Source organism: Carettochelys insculpta, chromosome 12 (genome assembly GCF_033958435.1).
Source record: "Carettochelys insculpta isolate YL-2023 chromosome 12, ASM3395843v1, whole genome shotgun sequence".
NCBI lineage: Eukaryota > Metazoa > Chordata > Testudines > Carettochelyidae > Carettochelys > Carettochelys insculpta.
The window spans coordinates 43,137,165-43,153,879 of record NC_134148.1 but is presented as its reverse complement, the minus strand read 5'-3'; the positions used below and the strand labels follow the sequence as shown (position 1 = coordinate 43,153,879).

The window sequence follows — 16,715 nt, the reverse complement described above, 5'->3', positions numbered from 1 at the left end:
GGTAGCCGTGTCAGTCTGTAGTTTCACAAATCTGAAGTGGGTCTTACCCATGAAAGCTCATTACCTACAAACAAGTCCCCTGCAATGTGTGCTCTGAGATTACTGTACCCTAAGTTTCAAGACTTTTGCAGTGAAACTTTTTGACTTCAGGAATGAAATTTACAATGAAAGGAATTTTGCAGGGAAATATTCTGACCACTGTTTAACGATACATTCTTGTCATTTCCAAGATCACTTCTAGTCTTCTACTTTCAACCAGTTGATCGGAGTTTAGAATTGCTAGGTGGAATGTAACACGTACAGGAAAAAAATACATAAAAAAACCTCCAAAAACAGCACACATGCCTTTTGAACATGGAACATACTACAGAGATGCTAATTTTAAATTAATTTTGACGACTAGGAATTTGAGCTGGTTGGTAAAGCTTTTATATTATGCCAACCCATTCCGAAAAGTTGTCATATGCTAGAGGGTCAAGAATGTTAACTCAAGAGAAGAGTCAGGTCCTGCATAGCATACATATTGTGTTTACACCTCTCCCATGAGCTCTCTGACTGAAAAGATATTTTCTTTAGTGTCCAGATTCAGGCTTTAACAATTTGCTAATTAGAACAAGCAGTAGTCTCCCCTCCTCTCTGAGACTTTCTGCTCTGATTTTGCTATTAATTCTATGTACAGTTGTTTTACCTTTTTCTAATTTATTTACTGTATCTATTTGCACCTCTGAGAAACAGCTTCATTAATAATTCAGTGCAACCTGATAGCTTTAGGAATTCTCTCCCTGATTTGTCCTTATCTTTTTGGCTGTACCAATATCTACATTGTTTATGCTTTGAACTGAAGAGAATCTGTCTATTGGTTATAATTTGAGACTTTGCCATATCTATTTGCAGCCAAATGTTTCATATTTTACTAGCCTTCTATCCTGACCCCAGGAGAGGACTAGAATTGTCTTAGTTGTGCACATATTTGTGGGCTGCACTGTTTTCACCTATATTGCAGTTACTCTCAGCCTTTCCAGACCCCTGTACCCCTTCCAGGAGTCAAATTTGTCTTGCACCCCCCACGTTTCACTTTGCTTAAAAACCACGTTTACAAAAATCAGACAAGAAATACAGAAGGTTACAGCACACGATTACTGACAAATAGCTCCCGTCTTCATTTTGTCTGTATGAAATTTTAGTTTGTACAGACTTTTCTAGTGCTTTTTATGTAGCCTGTTGAAAACGTCTAGATGAGTTGATGCTGGAAGACTTCTGTGCGCCCCCAGGGCTGCACACGCAGCTGGCTGGGAATCACTGAATTACTGTGTACCCACTTTCTAGAGAACACAAACCAGAATTCATGGAAAAAAGGACAGCCTCCCACCAAGTCTAGATCTAAGAAAGTACTTTTATCGTGGCATATAAGTGGTATATTCTACAAAAGGAGTCTTGCATTGTAGCAGCAATGAATATGCCAGGGCTCTTGCAATATGAGCGCATAGGTAAGTAAACGAACAGACAAAAATTACACAGCCTCATGCCCATCCTTTCCTTACCCACAGGACAGTGGCTCAAACAGTTATGTTGATTCTGAAGTTTGCATATCCAAAGGTAATATTCTAAAGGGAACTATGGGCAAGTGACTATATTCTGTCAGATTGCTAATTTGCATTGTGGTAATATGCAGCAGCTGCAGACAGGACTAGGGTCCCTTCCAGCGAGGATCTGTATAGACAGGCATGCACATAATCTCAGACACACAGATTTTAAATATTCCAGATTAACTACAACCACCAAACACTCCCTCAAAATTTTATTAGTCTCATATCCCTGGCAGCAACTGCTTTAGCAATTACTTAATGTCCAAGGTCACTCCTTGGTGAACTGTTAAGAGATCAGCAAGTTTAAGTGGTTTGTGTTTAGGAAATCAAAAAAATACCATTACAGACACACATTACAAGCACACCTACTACATGACTGAAATTCTACTCTAATGTGTCAGCCATCAGAAAGACAGAGGATATTTTACTGGATAGAACTCCATTATCTTCAATTTACAGGTCCTTCTACAGGTGGAACTATGGAGTGTGTGGGAAGAGAGGTGTATATAGCTATCGGCCCAACACCTTATGATGCAACAGCCTGGAAAACTCTGCTCTTACAACTCACAAGCAGAAGGCAGTTTACACAGACATGTAGCCATGTCTTTTAGTAGCTTGTATTGTTAAAGTTTAGGATAGCCTATTCTTTGACTCAGGAAAAAGACATGAACCAGAGGTCATACCTATGTACTTAATAGATGACAGTAGGGATGGCTAGGCCACACGCTCAGAAAACCATCATCCAAGCACACACTCCATCAAGCTCTCACATGGAACCTTCAAGGAAAACACAAAAGAGGAAGACCTCAGACAACGTGGAGGTGGTCTGCTGAGATTGAAAGACAACAACCGGGGTACTCCTGGAGCCAACTAGAAGTTTTGTCACAAGACAGAGTGAAGTGGAAGAGACTCATAGATCACCTATGTTCCACGCAGCATACAAGGGTTAAGCAGTAGTAGCAGTCGTCATCGTCGTAAAGAAAAGACAGACTTAGAAGTGAGCTGCTTCACTGAAGGAGTGAAGATTATCTGCTTTACACTTCTCAAATTATTACAAAGCGTTCCTATGAGTAGAAAACTGCGATTACCTCATAGTTGAAGGAGAGATATTGTCTAGGCAGAATCTAATGTGATTTGTCTATTTGTCAGCAGCGGAGATGGTTTGAGAAAATAGTCTAACAGTCTCAGAGTAAGATTTTCATTGTCAGCAGTGTTCCACAGCTAAATTATTTGCATGCTTTACAGAAGGTAAGTGCACTAGAGGGATATGACAGATATATAACGTCAAATGAGAAAGCCTAGCTGCAATCAATGGTTAATTAGAATTGGCAGTGCAGTAAAAAGCTATCCTGTGCCCTGTATTATCCTCTATTAAACTCTAGCCAACAGACGGACTCTTTAGTAATGGTTAGGATGCTCCCATCCACGAATGGCCCCTTCAAAGCATTGTAGAGGAAAGTACAACTGGAAAGGTAAGGAGGATAGTGCAGGGAGTGAACTCCTAAAGTTATCATGTTGCATGAAATTATTAATACAAACTGTTTTTCTGTATCTTACACAAAACCTCCTCATACTCCAGTTGTGACAGGTTGTGAATTTTACAGGGGCAAGTGTTAACTACTCAACTGTCTCAAAATTCCCCATTATTATTAGATGCGTAGTCTTTATTCCCACTTCAAAGGGGCCATATGAGTAAAGTGTTTTCAGTACAGCATAAGCATAATTTTCTGCTAATGTGGAAAACACATACAGAAAAACCTGCTGCCTCCATCAGGCTCACATCCATTTTATTTGGTTGATAGAGAAGCACTCTCGAGAGAAGCAGCAGTACAGACAGCATCCTCCTGCAGCAGGATTTCCAATGTGCAGAAGGTAAGATCCGCACGTGACGTGCCCAAGCCAGATTCAGCTCCCTGTATGGTCAGTGCGGTGAACAGCCACACTAACTTGATTCGCAGGCAACCCAAGTAAAATGCAAGGTTAAAGTGCCTCAGTCTCTTTGGGGCCTCAAAAGTGTGCAAAAGCCCAAACCATCACCCCATACAAAACACTCCTTGCTACTCCACCAGTGCAAACAGGTCCTAAAATCCAGTGTGCTCAGCCCCTGGAGAATCATCCTGAAGATGGGGATCCTTGAGCAGCACTGCCGCATACCTCTCCACTCCTGGTCATCAGTGTAGGGGGCACTGCTTATTCCACTATGAGCACTGGCCCAAGTGACACAATAGAATCTTGGGGTCTTTAGTCTGCTCCTCCTTCCAGCATAACCTCAGGAGATCTGACCAGCTCATAGCCAGTCTCAGACTGGAGGAGCACAAAGCTAGCTCAATGCTCCTTCAATGTGTATGCACACACCCCTGCCCTTCACACGAAACTGAGGGTCTAGCCTTGAGCATACAACTCCAAGATCCTGTCGCCACTTAGTTTTGTCAGAAAACAATAGTTGTAAATCTAGAGACTAAAAGCAGGTAGACCAAAGCAGAATGGAGAGAATCCTGATGTGATCACGTACCTCTTTTCACAAGGGAAAACAAAAGAGCATGTTGCAAATAATTTTACGCCATTCTCCAAGAAAAAGGAATCAGCTAAAGGTATAGAACAGAAGTAATCCCAGGAACAAACGTGTGAAGGAAAGAAATATTTCATTTTAGAGCAATAATTTACTTATTTGTCCTGTGCTCCTGTTTAGCAAAAATACTTATATTTTCTGGGATTAAAAAGGTTACATGGACAAGTGCTGGCATATGTCTCTATCTGTACATATAAATAAAAGGTCTTTAGCCATGGAGGCTATTGGATAGACCAAAAAAAAAAAACCAAAACAAACCAACCAGGAGCATCCTAAAGGCTGCATCCAGGTATTTAGGGGAGTCATGAAGATCCAGATCTCTTGTATACAAGACAGGGATAAGAGTTAGACAAAGCTCAACATCCTCCTTAATCCAGGGGCTCGCTCTAAAAATCTTTGACTCAGCGTCTCAAAATAGATTAAGTGTTTTTATTGCTGCATTATGCAAGGAAATATTACTAGGCTCACTATAAAGAATTATATGCAGCATCCCCAAAACATTTAGGGTGTGTCTACACTAGCTCCCTGCTTCAAAAGGGAGTGTGGGTATGTAGGGCGTCAGGAGGTTATTAATGAAGTGCTGCAGTTCATATGCAGCGCTTCGTTAAGCTAATTCTCCCTCACCACAGCTTCAAAGTACCAGCTTGCGTGTAGCTGAGGCTAACCCACCGGTACTTTGAAGTGCCTGGGCACCTTCAAAGACTCTTTACTCCTGAAAATTCAGTCCTTCAGTCTTGTAAGGTGCAACTTCCAGCCAGAGACCCCCAAATGGGATTTTGTCTGAAGGACTGCTAGTTTGGGCTTTGTGAGCTCCAGTTCCCTTGGGATTTGAGGTTTCAGTAGCTTTCTTCAGTCCTAGTAACAGTCTAAATAAACATTCCTCAGCTGCAGTCAACAAAACCGCTCTGCACAGTTCTGAAGGCGCTGCAGTTTGAGCAAAACAATGGAATCTTTAGATTATTTTGCTACTCAAGCAGCTGCTGCCAATAAAAGTATATTAATTTACTTCCCTCCCAAAAGATTTCTGAATAGACAAAATCAGCTAGACTCCTGTGAACTCTTTGACAAACTGCACCTAAAACCCAACAGAAATTTATTTGGGCTCATCACATCCCTAAGGTCAAGTGCTTAAAGAACTGCAGAACTCAGCTTTATCCTATTTTGCAATGTCCTGGGAAGAAGTGACTGAAGGAGGTTTGGGAATCATGGAGGACTACCAACTGAACCTGAGCTCCCAGGGTAATGCTGTGTATCCAGAGAGGTTAATCTCTAGATCATAAACGGGAACATGTTAATTAGAGTTGAGGTTATTTTCTCTCTCTATTTGGCACCTACGCAACCATTACTGGAATACAATGTCCAGTTCTGGTGCCCAAAATTCAAGAATGATGTTGATAAACTGAACAAGTTTCAGATGAGATACACAAGAATTTAAAAAAATGCCTTATTGTGATACTCAAAGAACTGAATTTAATTAAGCTGAACAAAGAGGGTAAAGGACTATATGACTAGTTTATAACCCCCCCGCATAGGAAACAAATCTTTGCTAAAGAGAGATAAAGAGATAACATACCCAATGAGTAGAAGCTGAATCTATACAAACAAGTGTATTCCTTATTTCTATCTAACAGTGAGGTTAACTAAACACTGGAACAGACTACCAAGGGCTGGGGTGAATTCGCCATCACAGGCGCTTTTTAAATGGATTGATTTTTCTTTTCCCTGAAAGACAAAGTCCCAAAAATTATTAGGGGGCATTCTATTGCCTGTTTTATACAGAGGTCAGATTAGATGATCACAATATCTCCTTCTGGCTATGAATCCTCCAACCTCCAAAAAAGTCTGTGCACAGCATTTGGGTTTTAACAAGTCACAAGAAAAGTTCAGATTCAACTAAGACTCTCAAACTACAGGAACCAGTTTGTCTCTCTATTTTAGACTTTGGCAGAGCCAAGGTTAATGGAAAAGAGCAAGTTTTCTGCTGCCGATTGCAATGTCAATTGAACTTTTACCTAAGCATTCTTGTCTCCCAGTCCTCCCTGGTCTATTTTTGCTTATTTATAAACATCTGTTCTAAATCAAGAGCAAAATCTTGGCTGCACAAAAGTTAATGGGAGTTTAGCAGTTGACTTCAGTGATGCCAGGATTTCTCCACAAAGACTGCAAGCTTTTATTTCACATCTACATAGCTCTTAACACAAGTGGCACTAATCCCTGAATGGAACCTATAGGCGCTGCTGCAGTAAAAATAAAAAATCAATTTTGGGGGGCAGGGGGAATCATTTTCCCCCCCACAAAGTAATGGCCCAAAAACGGCACACAAGATGACCACAGTCACATGGCTCTCTGTTAAAAGAGCGTTAACAAAAAGCACATTACCCACATGTAAGAAGCCAGCATCTTCAGAGATCTTCCAACAAAAGACACAAGTTTCAATTTTATATATCATTTCCCTCTGGCATCAGGAAACTCTCTCACATAGACATATGTTCTTTGATCACACATTTAAAGATTAAACCGAACCTGATTGGCTTCCTCACCATTTAGCACCAAGGTATTTCACTATATAGGAAAACATTTATTCATTCAGCATGTGCACTTATTAATAGAGCCTGAGACACCTGGCCAGGTAATGTTTTCTAAGAATTTCAGGTTACTTCTTCCCCAAAATTAGTTTTACCATCACTATTTTATGCCTAAGTTCTTGCAGCTATTCCAAATACATACGTGGCACCAACGGTTCATTTTTATATATTATTTCCCAGTATGTGTGCAGAAAGGCTCCATTTGGTGGAAGAAGGTGATCTTGTCATCCTAACAGAGTATTATCTTTACTTGCTTTCTGTTTTTTGTGAATTCTTATGAAATGTCAATAGTAGCTTAGACCTTTTCACCAAATGCTCACAAGCTCATTAAAAAGGAACTTCCTTCAGTTCTTCTTCTTGCAAGGGAATTTGTAAGAAAACACATTCTTAGCCTTATGGCACACAAAATGGTGATTTAAAAAAAAAAAAACAAAACCAGGAAAAAGCTTCTCTCTATTTCCCCTCCACTTTTAAAAGAGATCCATCAGTGTACTGGGATGCAGGAAAAAGCAGCTTTAGTAAACTTAATATAAATACTTCTAGCCTTATGAATTTGCCTGTGATATGAAAAGTAGATTTAAAATTAAGTTTCTGCTGAACTACAAATAAAAGTAAGTCATTTTTTGCCAGAAAAAAGGCAAAAACTTTCACAGCCATGGAAAACGTAAGGCTAAATATAAATCTCATATGCATATGACAACTGTCACATTTAACACATTTGATATTCACTGTGTTTCTATCATAACAGTTTGAACATTTTCTAAAAAGGAGACTGATTTTCACTACAATGGACACTCATTTCCTCTAGAAAAAGGCCTTTTGTTGTTTTAAACACTGCTGCAAAAACTAATCCGAAGCTCAAGGTGTTCTGTGTAACCTTGTGGGGAAACCAAGTGTGCCTTCAAACCAGTGACCATCCGTCTCATTTTTACCAGGACAGTCCCTTATTTAAGCTGTCTCACAGGCATCCTGACTTTAAGGAAATGGGCAAACTGTCCCCTATTTTGCGGGGCACCTGGTCCCCAGTAACTGGTGTCTCAGGACAGCAACCTCCGCTGTTGGTGAGCTCCACTGCAGGGCAGCCACCCAGTTCCCCAGAGCCCCATGGCAGCTCCTGCCACAGGAGAGCTCCTCCATGGGGCAGCTACCCCATCCCCCTGGATACCATGGCTGCAGCTCCCCTGCTGGCAAACGCCTCCACAGGGCAGCTGCCTCATTCCCTTGTGCCCCATGCCTAGAGGAGGCAGCTCTTGCTGCCGGGGAACCCCTCCATGGGGTTGCTGCCTTGCTCCCTGACGCTCCACCTCTAGGGGAGGCAGCTCCAGCCGTGGGGTGGCTGAGCCCCCATCGCTAGTGCCTCACTGTGGGGCAGCAGCCCCCATCGTCAAAGAGCCCTGACACGGGACAGCAGCCCCCATCCCCGGAGGCCAGTGTCCCGTATTTGCCTTTGGGCAATGTGCTCACCCTAGCCTTCAACCAGTAGCACAAAAACCCATAAATATTTAACTGAACTGAAATAATCACTAACCAAATTGACTTTACAGTAAAAATTCAATTAAACTTTTTTTTTTTTTTAAAAGGGTTTATTTACAACAGTTTCAGTATCATTTCTCTTCTACCCAATTTTCATTCTAAGAGTTATGCTGGCGATAGTCTCTTGGGGAAAATGAATCAATTAAAATTATATTTTTTTAGTCTAAAGTCTTTGATTTGGATTTATTAGAAACCTGGCTGCTGCTAAATCAAGAAAGAACACTTTTTGCATTAACAATTGCTAAAGCACTTGACTAGATACAAATTGCATTATTTTTATTGATTTTACATTAGGATAAAGATTTGCTTTTGCTCTAATTGTGTAGGTTTCGGGAATAATTAAAAGCATTCCCAATTTTAAACTGGCAATATAATGCTTACTTTTTCATGTCTGGAAGTTTTATTTTAAATCACAGGGTTACAAGATTCACAGCACAATGATTAAACATGCCTAGACTAGCAAGGTGGAAACTCCAGATCTCTGTAACAGGAGATATTTTGCAGAACTGTTAAGTGCTTTGGAATTAGATAGTTTTTCTTCATCCAAAGAGACATGAGACATTTACCCCAACAAATGAGTTTTTAAACCAACCAACTACTGACAAGACAAAATGCATTTTCCTCAGCTAAATATATTCACCACCGAGCCTTTCACCGCTTAGTTGAAACTGAGCTGATGCATAGACAAACCTTGCATGATACCATATCAACAACTTAAAAGAACAGCCCATGTTTTAAGGCAGCAAACATATGCAGAAGACCATACAGAGTTGCAGGTGTACATCTGTAAATTGCACTTACTCTCTCCACCACTGGGATTGTTTAAATTATGAAGATATATAAAATCCATTCCAAAGTTAAGTACTGAAAAACTTTACCCAGTCAAGTTAAGGTTGAATATACGTATTTGCCACCAGCTTTATTCATGCCTCACAGTCAAGTTCAGAAGTCTAAGTTTCTTGAGAAAAGATCAACTCTGAAAACACACACATGCCCCTCTCCCCAAATTTAAAAAACAACCACACATGAAAAACTTTGCATTCTAGCTACCTGCCTGAAGTGCTTCTCAACAACTGTGGCCCCTGCTATCTGATGAATGTTAATGACCTGGGGAATCCAAAAGGTATTTATGATTTAGGAGTCTTTTAACCACACAGGGAAGATGGGATTCAGTAACTACAATGTGTGTCTTCTAGACACTATGTGACAGAGTGGATGAAGTACACTGGCTTCTCTGGAGATCACAGAACATACTCAGTTCTGTGCAATTTCTCTGCTGCCTACAGGTAATATATTACACATGTTCACTATGAACTGGAGCATGGCATATACAGGGGATAAAATAGTACTCACACACATACGCACAATGCAGGAGGTACAATGGGCTGTCACCACAGTTAGATGAGGTACAATCATGGCTATGAAAAGAGATGCTTTAAAAAGTGCACTTCAGGAGACTCTAGATCTCTGGAGAGGTGGCCTTTTATTGTAAAAGAAAACCAAATCTCAACCCCAAGACAGAAAACAGGTAGATTGGCAGGAGGGCCAGCAACAACATTACTGGCAAATTGTACAGCTGTACATTGAAAATTACGTTAACTACAAAAGCTTAAGGTATTTGTTAGTATTTTTCAGAATATCCTTGCTTCCGAGTTTAAAAAAAATCTGATGAGCTCAAAGCCAAAGATAAGAGCTGTAGGCCATAAAATGACAGACAATCTCTATACTACTTAACCCTTGTACTCTGTGTGGAGTATGTGTCATCTACAGCTCTCCTCCACTTCTGTCTTGGGACAAAGCTTCTAGCTGGTTCCACCTCATGGTCCATTCCTTGCTGTGGTCAGGCAGTTTGTGTGTCTCAAGGACCTGGAGAGCTGTTTCAGCTTGAGCTACAGCTCCTGGAAGGGTCACCCCAACTGGACAGGTAGAGGCCAGACAAATTTGGATCACCTTTCCCTGAGGTAAAAGGGGTTGGCTTCGGTTCAACAACCCTATCCATAAACAACACAAAGGTTACAGAAACATCTACAAAAGGAACCTACAGTCTCTATACATCTAAACCATCAGGTGCACAACAGGCCCTCTGTTAGGTTAGTGCAATTTCACCTCAGGGAGAGGCTGAAAATTGGGTATCTTTTACAGTTTAATTGAATAAATAAAACCTGATCACTTGAATCTCAGTTTCCATTGTAAGTGAAGTGCACTTTTTGTATCAATATTTACTGATTTGAAAGCTCCAAACAGATCATAAATATATTGGAAACAAATTCATAATGATTACTCGATAGACAAATTTACATCCATCCTACAATAGGGTCATTAATCTAATGAGATTATATAAAGAAAAATGTGTTGAAACTGACAAGGATACTATACCTACACATTAATCTTGACCATATAACATTACTTCAGGCAAAAGAGCTACCAAGCTAAAGACTGTGTTAAATCACCCTACAAATGGAACCTATTGATCTACTATAAAATTAGTTTATTGGCAAAACAGTTCACAACAATCTGTGGAATTGTGTAACAGTTTACTCCGCATTTACTATGCTGACTACCATTTTCAGGAACTTCAGATTCAACAGTAAAACATTTTTAAAAACAGAAAGTTTGTCTCTTTGTCTACACAGACTCTCCTTGGTCGCACTTCATACTCAAGACCATTTATGTAGTTCCCTTGTACTGCACCCTGAAAGATAATGCCACTGTTACTCCAATCTTCTTTATGAGGCCGTACTGGACACAAAGGTCGTCCACTGGGATTTGAAAAACATTACAGACCCTCCAGAACAGACCTTTCTACCACCCAAATAAGAACATAAGAATGGCCATACTGGGTCAGACCAAAGGTCCATCCAGCCCAGCATCCCGTCTGCCGACAGTGGCCTATGCCAGGTGCCCCAGAGAAGGAGAACAGAAGACAATGATCAAGTGATTTATCTCCTGCCATCCATCTCCTGCCCTTGTGCTGAAGGCTAGGGCACCATACTTTACCCCTGGCTAATAGCCATTTATGGACCTAACCTGCAAAAATTTATCGAGCTCTTTTTTAAACCCTAATAGAGTCCTGGCCTTCACAGCCTCTTCCGGCAAGGAGTTCCACAGGTTGACTGTGTGCTGTGTGAAGAAAAATTTCCTTTTATTAGTTTTGAACCTACTACCCATCAATTTCATTTGGTGTCCCCTAGTTCTTGTATTATGGGAAAAGGTAAATAATTTTTCTATATTCACTTTCTCCACACCATTCATGATTTTATATACCTCTATCATATCGCCCCTCAATCACCTCTTTTCCAGGCTGAAAAGTCCCAGTCTCTCTAGCCTCTCCCCATATGGGACCCGTTCCAAACCCCTAATCATCTTAGTCGCCCTTTTCTGAACCTCTTGTAATGCCAATATATCTTTTTTGAGGTGAGGAAGTGAGGATGCGTAGGTTAAAGCTCCTCATATGAAGACTGATGATGTTGACAAAGAACAGGATTAACAGAAGTCTAACATAAATCCTTCTCCCCATGTTTTGTTGCTCCTCTGGTTCCTAGGTCAAGGATGTCAGCCCATCCGTCCATTCTGCATAGATTCTGACACCACACACACCATCACCAGTGTGTCAGAACAATTAAGTGATGTAACTAACTTGTCACATGTTCATGTTCCCATCCTGTCACAAGGGGGAGAATTGTGGGTTTTTGGCATACTGAAACACTGGTTCAAATGACATTCTGACACCCCTCTGGAAAGAAATTTCACATGCAGTCTCAAAATCACCTTATTGGAAAGGAAAGAGGAATACCAGGGGGCCTGCCATGACAGCCAGTAGCTTGCTTACTCTCCTGGCCAAAGTGATAGCCAACAGAAAGACTATCTTAAAAGACAAAATGGTAAATAAGATCACTCCTTGAATAGTGACTCCATAAGTTTCAGAACAGAGTTGTTTAGATCCCAGGCCAGCGTCGGTTTAGTGAGTAGACATGGATCAGCTCCCTGCACGCGATACTTTTTGCATCACAGAATCGGAACTCACAGGAACCTTGAGAGGAGGTCAAGTCCAGCCCCTGCATTCAAGGTAGGGCCAACCACCATCTAAGACCATACCTGAAAGATGTCTACGTAACCTGCTCTTAAAAGTCCAATGATGGACTTCTCCCTGCACCAGAAACAGTACAGAAGAGTCATCACTTTAATCAGCAGTAACATATCTGTAGGTGGGGTGACGGCACAGTTTTTGGCAACAGCTTCCATTTCAGTGGGTGTGATTATTACAAGTGTATTAGCACAGACAAATCTAAGTGGTAGGTTAAAGCCCAGCTGATAATCAGCTCTGTAACCTCAACTACCTGGACGAGTAAAATAAACCATGTGGCTTCCTTTGCATAAAAGTTTGCATAGAAAAAACCAAACAGCAGAGCAGCAGACAGATTAATTTGATCTGAAAGCAGTTCAGTTCTAGCAGAATTTAGGATCAAATTACAAGAAATCTGGTTTAAAAGTTCAGCATTTATTCAACTTTGTTAGACAAGCCAAGTATTGGTCTATTAAAAAAAATACAATTAGCAAATCTGCCAGACACGATACTGATAACATATTCATCTTCTAAGAAAGATGCCAGGGGCTGCATCTTCCTATTTACGCTAACATTTAACTTTACAGATTTTCATTTAGAAAAAGGAGAAACCAATTATAAAGAAATGCAACATCGTCAGACAATTCTCAATTAATTCTTCAATTAAGCCTCCTCTACATGTGACGTACTGCACTAGTCTTGGTACATTTTATCAGTCAAAATAATTCCATCCCAAACCAAAAACCTACCTGTATGATTTAATGCTGCTAAGAAATTTAAAAGTACAACAAATAAATTGCATCCAACACTTTCCTGCAATATTTGGATACAGTTATGTTCTTGACTAATTTAAGGAGGCACTTGTCCAAAAAGAACATACGGATCAACTTTGTTTTCCTAATGTGAACATAAGGTTTCCAGTACTTGCTAATTTAGGTATTTTCAGTTCTAAGTAACCAGACTAGCCTTCCTGTGCAAGAAATATATAGAATGCTGTTTGCAACTTCCTGAAGCTCTTTAGCAGGAAAGAAAAACGAAGTAAAGATTCATTAAAAAGGAAATTCAAGCAACAAAATCTAAGCAGTTATCATTGCTGACTCCACTACCATCAGTTACTAAGCTTATCCACAAAGTCGGTTTAGTCTAAATACTAGATTTTGATTTGAATTGAGTCCATTTAAAAAAAAAAAATCTCTAGCCATCTCATGAAGGCTACTCCCCTCAGATAACAAATCAAGGAAGGGAATACTTCCTGGATGCACTGACACAAGACTGCTTCCAAGATTATGTTCCCACATCTCAAGATGATTGTTACCTACCCTCAGATAAGACTAAGACCTAAACACACTTTGCTCCAAAGACCTGGATCCAGATGTAAACAAAATTCATTCAGATCATTCATTCATTAGATCTTTAAAATTAAGCACTAATTTCATGTGAAAGGCTGAAAGGATCACACATACCAAAGAATTAAAAAAAAAAAAAAAATCTTCTTAAAACGTGAGTGTATTGCTGGGCACAACACTAATTTAAAAGCCTGAGACAAGCCTTGAGAAGCAGTGAAGGGAGATTTCTAGCACATCACTCTGAACTTAATTAGGCAAAAAAGGAAAAAAATTGCTCTAGGGCTGAGAGGCAGCTTGAAAGGAATCTTCATCCACAGGCTGCTTCAGAGGCAGACCCTGATCCCATAATGTCACTCGAAAGCATGTAATGGGAACCAGATTGCTCCATGATAAATTTTCACTGAATCTCGCCTCAGACATTGTACACCCTTCCAGATAATAATTTTCCTACAGGGTGTAACAGAATATTAACTCATGGGATAAATGGTGACTGAGTCAGTAGCAATAAAACATAGCTGCTACAGGAATGTTAATTCTGACGCTGTGCAGTAAGTATCTTAAGCTGACCGTTTCAGCAGTGTTTTGAGTTGAATATTGACCAACCCTTTTAAAGCAGTAAGAAAAAAAAATTTTTTTAATAAAGAATCAAACAAAAAAGCAAGTAGAGGATTTTTCCCACACCTGTTTTTATATTAAAATGATGGGGCCTTGTCCACAGTGTTTTCCAGCAACAAGGTATACAACTACAGCAGGTTACGCTCACCACAGGAAAATTTTGGGTGCTATTAAAAACCAGGATACTAGGCATTTCATGGAGGAAGCAGAGGAGACTGCCCTTCCCCAAAAGGATCTAAGTTGTATGATAAGTGTACAGATAAGGGGAGATGCTTTAAGTTAGTGTTTAAAATTGCCCTGGCTGGGAGGGATACTTAGTCACAATCTTCCGATGAACACATAAGAGAAAAGCTAGTTGTAAAAAATTTAACCATGCTACTCCACGGATGACATCAAAGAAAGCTCCCCACTCCAGTTCCTGAATTAAAACTGAGAATGACTTGATATAGGAAAAAAAAATCCTTCTGTACCTTTCCTTATACACATCATTAACCAAAAATAGGAACTATCAGAGAGGTAGCTGTGTTATCCTGTATCTTGGAGAACAACAAGAAGTCCTGTGGCACCTTATAGACTAACAGATATTTTGGAGCATAAGCTTTAGTGGGCAAAGACCCGCTTCGTCAGATGCATGAGTGGAGGGGGGGGTGTTCAGGAGTATTTAAAAGATGAGGGTCCCAGTAAAAGTGAGGGCCGGAGCTGACAAGGCCTATTCAGTTAGGGTGGAAATGGCCCATTATCAGTAGTATACATCAAGACAGGAGAAAACAAGTCAAAAACAGGAAGTAGGTTTTCCTTCTCTAGGTCACCACACTATTTTATCTCAGGTGTTCTTTTGCTTCGTTGCATAAGATATTCATAGGCTTTTCCATTGAAAAAAAACTATTAGCACCTACAGCAGAAGGCAAGATGACAGACAAACTGCTTTGTTATTCTGCCTTCCCTTGACTTGTGTTTTTACTCATTGATTTGGACAGCCCTGATTCGCTCTCAGAAACTCTGCAGGACCAAGGCAAGATGGAAGATTTAGTGAAAGATCTGCAACTGGGAGCAACTATTGTCTTACTGCAGCTCAGCTTTAATGATACATACACACACGCCTCTGAGTCCGTTCTTGATAGGAGCAAGAGAGCTTGCAATAAACAAGGCAATGTTTTTGCTTTGGCCATTTGCAAAACCCTGAGCTCCTGTGCAAACTGACCTTTATTTAGCATATATTGCTATATAATTAGCATGGGGAAAGCTGAAATAGCTGTTACAGTGTCCCACTACCAAAGTCTTACCTCACTGCGTTTGCCTGCCATAGGCTTTCACTGGTCCACTGCTGTGTGGATGCAGCCTGCTCTTCACTAAGATCTGTATCTGCACACGCCCCATGTATGGCCTCCACGCTACACACACCCAATTAGACAAGTGCATGTCTTTACACAAAAAAGACTGGTAAGATATTTAAGACCAAGGTTTCTAACTTGTGCATACAAAAGCGGGCAAAAGGTGCAGATAATTCCACACAGCTGATGGTGGGCATACAAATTCTTTTAAGGCATGCAGCCAGGCATGTATATGCATACCTGCAATACATTCAGGCACCCCAACCTGAGCATGTACCTTAGGAAAAATACCAAAAAGTCTAAAAGTTCCTGCTCCCTTTGTACCTATGGCCTCCACTGTATATAAGGGGATTTTACAGAAGAAATGGTAACATGTACTAGATGAAGTTACTGTCTTGCAAATCAAGTTCATTGCAAAGTAAGTAGTGATCTCTTTCTTGGATTTTTTTTTTTATTTAACTTATTAAAATTTGAAAACCTGCCAAATATCCTTTGACTGGTGTAAAACCCAAGGAAAGTCCACCCATTACTCCTTTCTGTTTGAATTCCAGGTTATCCTATTAGGATCTGTACTGTCATAGGTTTAAAGCCTAACACTACCTTTCGTCTGTCACAAATACTTGCGTTTATCAGGCTGGACATTTTTATGTGTGCACAAGCATAGAACATTTAGCTATGTGACATGAAGTAGGTACACGTTAGTCTATCACATCCCTGAAAACTTATATTTTCACAGGTTGCTGGCTAAAGTAAGACTTGGGAGTGAAGGGGCAAAATAGAAAGAAACCAGAAATACTAAAGACAACTGGATGTTGTTTAATGGCTATCCATTTGCAACATAATAATAAGTGGCTTATGCACACTTCAGGCATCTAGTTTGAGTTGGTGTTACACATACAAGTTCAGATGGGTACAATTTCTGGGGGCTGGGTAAAACTGCTTACAAAGCTTTTGGCCTGATTAACAGAGACGGGTAACGCAGAGATCTGTCAGTCACTAAATGGAACAGGAGAACAGCCCAAAGTGTTTAAGGAAGCGCTGTGAAACTCAGCGCTACCTCTGAAAGTGCCAATAGAGGCTGTCTAAG

General features: G+C 40.3%; 1 protein-coding gene across 7 annotated transcripts in view; it reads right to left on the bottom strand.

Annotated features, from left to right (window-relative positions):
* Positions 1-16,715, bottom strand: part of GLCE (glucuronic acid epimerase) — a 114,730-nt gene that overhangs the window by 51,246 nt on the left and 46,769 nt on the right. The window lies entirely within an intron of this gene.